The sequence below is a fragment of the Mauremys mutica genome, chromosome 3 (genome assembly GCF_020497125.1).
Source record: "Mauremys mutica isolate MM-2020 ecotype Southern chromosome 3, ASM2049712v1, whole genome shotgun sequence".
NCBI classification, from domain to species: domain Eukaryota; kingdom Metazoa; phylum Chordata; order Testudines; family Geoemydidae; genus Mauremys; species Mauremys mutica.
Window position 1 is genome coordinate 99,856,377 of NC_059074.1, and position 6,000 is coordinate 99,862,376.

Below are 6,000 nucleotides of genomic sequence, written 5' to 3' on the forward strand. Positions count from 1 at the left end.
CACAGGGGTGGGCACACATTTTGGCCTGAAGGCCACATCTGGAAATAGAAATTATATGGCGGGCCATAAATGCTCAAAATTGGGATTGGGGTCCAGGAGGGAGTGCGGGATCTGGTTGGGGCTGCAGGCGCCAGATGAGGAGTTTGGAGTGTAGGAGGCTGTTCCGGGCTGCGACCGAGGGGTTTGGAGAGCAGGAGGGGGGATCACAGCTGGGGCAGGGGCTTGGGGAGAGGCTCAGGGATGCAGGCTCCGAGCAGCGCTTACCTCAAGCAGCTCCCAGAAGCAGTGGCATGTCCCTTCTCTAGCTCCTATGTGGAGGCATGGCCAGGCAGCTCTGCACGCTGCCCCATCTGCAGGCACCGCCCCTGTAGCTCCCATTGGAGCGCTGCAGGGGGCCATTGGAGCACGTAGGAGCCAGAGCAGGGCCATGAGGCCCCCGACCCAGCACCCCAGCTGGAGCGCCATAGTGGGGCAAACCCCATACCCTGCTCCCCAGCAGGAGCTCACGGGCTGGCTTAAAACAGCTCACCATAGTTTGCCCACCTCTGCTCTACCAGATGTTCAGGAACCAATGTACCATAACACTCAGTTACATCCTGTAATGGGGTCTTTTTTTATACCAAATATAAAGTCAATGTTCTGTGGTGCACGTTTACAGTACTCTCTATGCAAAGAGCATTGCCCATGCCAAATCAAAGTAGTCTGTGCCTGCTTTGTTCAAGAAGGTCAACCTTCATTTTGCATTTTTAGTTTTCTGACATTTTGTTTTCAAGTTTTGTAGCATATGTATTGGGCAACCAGGGAAGAAACCCTAATTCAGGCACAAAGTTTGTCTGGTAACTACAGCTGTAAGTTTATAGTACAGCCCATAATTAAAAATTATCCACAAAATGAACAACACTCCTGATGTAAGCTTCTCTGTCACCCATCACCATAAAATTTGAGCACGTTGGCAAACCAAATGTACCAAATTTGCTACCGTTTGTTCACTTTGTTTCAGAAGTTAGTCTTTGCCGATGATGGTCCATTAACTACATATTAGAGCCGAGAAAAAAAAAAAATCACTCCTTATGTCACTCAAAGGTCCTTAAAGATTATGATTTAATAACACATCCTCTTTTAAGTCCAATCTTATTACACTTAGGTCAATATAGTTGTGTGTGCGCACAAGTAGAAAATAACTTCAACTCAGTGGGAGTTCCATCAGTGGAAAAACTGTAGGCTCAGGCCTATGTTCTGAACTTCCTCATCTGACCTTTTGGTACTACACTACTTATGGTTAAAAGCATTACAGTACTTATGGTCTAAAACAATGATTGAGCTAAGGTAGCATATGCTTTGCAGTACTGTAGGCCAGAAGCCCTCAAACTAAGTATGTAAGAGACAGATGGGGTCACGCCCAAGATTATAAATTAGGCATCACTACATATTGAGATCTCAAAGTGTAATGCAGTGTGAGGTGGCAAAGGCGTGCCCCAAAAGTTGTGATTGGCTAGCAGTGGAGGGTACTATCCTATGAAGTTCCTTCTGGTTCTGGCCCCCTCCTATTGAGGGCAGGATGGATACAGGAGATAGATAGATAACAGATAGAGACTTCCAGTGGAAAAAGAGTGTCGCTCCCAACCAAAGAATCCTTAAGGGGTTGGTTGCCAGTAACTTCAGTTCATAGTCTAGGGCCAGGAGAGATCACTGATCATCTAATCAGACCTCCTGTGTAGCACTGGACATAGAATTGCCCCAAAATAATTCCTTTTGAACTACAGCATATCTAACAAAAAAAGAAATCTTTGTTTAAAGATTGCCAGTGACTGACAATCCACCATGACTCTCGGTAAATTGTTCCAATGATTAATTACCCTTACTGTGAAAAATGCATACCTTATTTCCAGTGTGAATTTGTCTAGCGTTAGCTTCCATGCATTGGATCTATCACTATATGCATGTTCTCCAATCCTTTAACCAACCATTCTCATAGCTCTTCTCCAATTTATCTACAAAAACTTCTTGAATTGTGGACATCAGAACTGGACGCAGTATTGTCCTGATCGCATCAGTGCCAAACACTGAGATAAAATATTCTCTCTAGGATAGAGTCCTCATGTAAGTATGGCCTACATTCTTCATTCCCCGATGTGTACATATACGTATAGTCATATTAAAACACATGTTGTTTGCTTGCACCCAACTTACCAAGCAATCCAGATCACACCATGTCTATGACCTGTCCCCTACATTTATTTACCATTCTCCCCATCTTCTGGTCATCTGCAAACTTTATCAGTGATTATATGTTTTCCAGATCATTGATAAAAATGTTAAATAGCATAGGGCCAAGAGCCTAGCCCAGCAGGGCCTCACTAGAAACATATCTGCTCAATGACGATTTCTCTTTTACCATGAGAGTTTGAGACCTATCAGTTACCAAGTTTTTAAAACCATTTAATGTATGCAATGTTAGTTGTATATCATTCAATTTAAAAAAAAAAAAAACCCAAAATCTCATACAGTACCAAGTCAAACACCATACAGAAGTCTAAGCATATTATATCAACACTATTGCCTTTATCAACCAAACCTGTAATCTCATAAAGAAAATATGTTAGTTTGAGAGGCTCTGTTATCCATAAATGCATGGTCCTTTGCATTAATTACATACCCCTCCTTTAATTCTTCGATTAATGAAGTCCCATATCAGCTGCTTCATTATCTTGCCTGGGGTCAATGTCAAACTGACAGACCTATAATTAGGCAGGTCATCCTGTTTAACCTTTTTAAATATTAGCAGAATATTAGCTTTCATCCAGTATTCTAGAACTTGCCAAGACTCATTGAGAAAACACTAAGAGTCCAGCGAGCTCCTCGGCCAGCTTTTTTAAAACTCTTGGAAGCAAGTTATCCGGACCTGCTGATTTAAGAATGTCTAACTTTAGTAGCTGTGATTTAACATCTTCCTCAGTTACTATTGGAACGTAAAGTGTTTCATTATTATCATTGATAGGACTACAACATCTGGCTTTTTGCAAAATATAGAACAGAAATACTTATTGAACACTTCTATTGTTCATAATTTTATCACTTCCATCTAGTAATGGACAAATACCATTGTTAAGATTCTTTGTTCATAATATACTTAAAAAACTCCTCATTAACCTTAACTCTACTGGCCATAGCTTTCACCTTGGTTTCCCTTATCAATTTCCTACAATTCCTAGCTTCCAATTCATATTATCATCAATTTTCCCTTTCTTCTATTTGTTATATATTGAATTGGGGAGGAGGGGGGCTGTTAGTAACTCCAAGCCAGAGAGAGGAATGACCTTGAGCCAATCAGCTGACCCAAAGGACACAGGCTAGAAAAATATGATACCACTGTGAGAACATTTGAAGAGGTTTTGGTGAGGGGGAAAAAAAAAAAAAGGAGCAGCTCAACTGAGTTGGGAGCTTTAATGAAGGAGCTTGATCCCAAGAACAGCTGGACTCAGGCAGAAGGTCCAAACCAACCCAGCAATATCAGAAACAGAGCATCCAGACAACTGGAATCAGAATCCAGAAGTAAATGAGTTCACAGCACACACTCACATCAATGACAGCAAAGACTTGAAGATAGAAGTCAAACAAGGAATCCTGGAACTTTTAATCAGGTCATGGAGCACTGAACTGTATATTTACATATTGGACAGGAGACACTGTATTATTTCTGGGGAATGTGTATGTATAACTTCCCATAGGGGTCTCCTCCTGGTATTACCCCTGATACAGACTGAAGGTTTTCCCTGCTTAGATAAAAGTATTGCTTTATTGTGGAGAGTGATGTCCACTCCTGGGGTTACCTCCTACTTCACCAAAGGAAGTTCATGCTTCTCAGAAGTAAGAGGGCTAGTCCCAGACCCAGTAGATAAGGACCTGGGAGCCACTAAATCAATCCCAGTTGGCTCCCACCTGACAAGACATGGCTAGCACACCTTGACAAGTGGACTACTTTTTGTTTACCCAACTTTTGTTTGTCAAATATTCAGGATCTGTAGATGATGAGAGCAGAACTGAGCTCTGCACTGAATTGCTTTACCTATAGAGCATGAAACTAATTAGGACTGAACAATCCTAGTCAGTTGCATTCTCAGCAGGCAACTTCAGTATAGGATCACAGTTCGCTAGTTGCTAACCTGAAAGAAGGAAAAGAGTCAAAAGCAGTGGGTGGAAAGAAGTAGTTGAAATGGAAAGAGTGGTGGTCCAGAAGTATCTCCCTACTTCCCACTCTGCTGTCCCACATTATTCATGCCAAGGATACAGGCTACCAAAATTTAGCAGTGATTCAGGGCAGTCTGCATTCTTAGTTCGGGATTATCTGGTTTACCGCCCCCCCCCCCAAAAAATCAGACCACGAACTCTGAGACCCACCAGCGCAGTTAGATGTACAAGCACTTAAATTAGAGCAGGAGAGCAAATTTCAGCCAGAGATTTCTAATAAGCAGCTAGTGCCTCTCTGAAACAGTTTTGCTGCTACAACTATAAAAAAAAAAATCAGGGCTTGCAAACACAGGCGATACTCTCTACACGTTCACAGGTCGAGAAAGGCCCCTAGGCTTTAATACGGAAGTCGTCACCACCCCATGCAGACGAAGGACTCTTCGGGGGTCAGTTTCCAGGCTTACAGCGCTTCTGCTTTTGACTAAGGGGGAACAGAGTAAAGCGTCCGCGCCGTGTGTGTGCGGGACTCCCAGCCCGCGGGAGTCTAAACGAGGGAGATTTAAATGACAGGATGATGGTGCGTGTGTCTCGCTGAGCCCCTGCAGCAGCCCCCCTGGGACGGGCGGACGGACGGAGGGAGCCAAGGCCAGCCGCCCCCCTTAGCGAGCGGCGAGCCGCCCAGCAGTGCCGGGGTGGGGGGTCCTTGCGAGCGGGCCGGGCGCATCGCACAGCGCCGCGCTGCCCAGAGTGTCTCGCCCCCGAGCCCTGGCGGGGCGGACTCGCGTCCTTGGAGGAGCCGCCCCCACACCGCTGCCGCAGGCAGGCAGGGGCCGCGGGGCTGAGACGGCCGCGCCGACCCCGGCTCAGGCCTGCGGTGGCCGAGAGCTCCCGCTGCGGGGGAGCGGGCAGCGTCCTCCCGGACCCTCCGGCCCGCGCCGGGCGCAGCGACACCAGCGAGCCGCGGGGAGCCCGGCCGCCCAGGGGCCAGGCAGCCAAGCCAACGGCGGGGCACCGGGGCAGAGCCCGCCGCAGCCCCTCGCCACCGGGCGGCGCCGGGCATCTGCTCCCGGCTCGCACCCGCCGCCCCGAGCGGGAGCTCTCGGGGGAAGGGGGTGAATGGACCCGCCCGCGCGAGGCGCTCTGACCTACCTGCCGCCCGCCGCCGCCTTCAGCTCAGCCACCTCCGAAGTTGAAATTCCCTGACCGGAGCCGTCAGCATAACCCCAGCGAAACCGCGCGCCGGCCAATCCCCGCCCGGCTCCGCCCACCGCTCGTCACGCCTCAGTCAGGGCCTCTCGCTCCACCCAACCCCACCCCTCCAGTTTCCTAGCCACGCCCACTCCGCCTCAGGCCCCGCCTCCACTCGGCCATGCATCCCTCCTTCACCCCACCACGCTGGCCACGCCCCGTTAGCCCCGCCCCCTCACCCAGACCCCCTCCCCGCCCTCAGAGACCACCATCACCGCTGCGGGCCACCCTCTGCAAATCTATTGGCTGAGTCCTATGTCTGTCATGAGAATTGGCTCCGCTTTGTCTTCCGTTCCTTCCCACTCTCCTGTCTGAAACCGGATTGAGTTTAATGCCTTGGGGGAAGGTTCTTGCTGGAGCGAGGGGCCCGGTCTAGCCTCAAAGGAGAAAGAAGAGAGACACTGCAGGATCTAGGCTGGCAAAGTGCTGTGGCAGCCTTAGCAGAGCAGTGGTTTCTGCAGTCATATTCAGGAAAGGGTCTTACAGTCAGTCACCTGCCCCCATGGCCTTGCCTATGCTATGAAATGTACTAATGGCTGTCCGCAGGCATGTTAGTTGAACTAG

At 48.3% G+C, this 6,000-nt stretch overlaps 1 protein-coding gene across 10 annotated transcripts in view; it reads right to left on the reverse strand.

Annotated features, from left to right (window-relative positions):
* The window catches only part of EPB41L2 (erythrocyte membrane protein band 4.1 like 2), a 245,713-nt gene extending 240,266 nt beyond the window's left edge, over window positions 1-5,447 (reverse strand). For 2 of the 10 annotated variants that reach the window (XM_045009901.1, XM_045009900.1), the window contains exon 1: window positions 5,334-5,362. The gene's annotated coding sequence lies outside the window, so the exon portion shown is untranslated. Of the gene's footprint in view, window positions 1-5,333 lie in introns of all 10 variants that reach the window. The other 8 variants (XM_045009893.1, XM_045009892.1, XM_045009904.1 and 5 more) reach the window with 8 other exon arrangements.
* Between the last annotated feature and the right edge of the window lie 553 nt (window positions 5,448-6,000).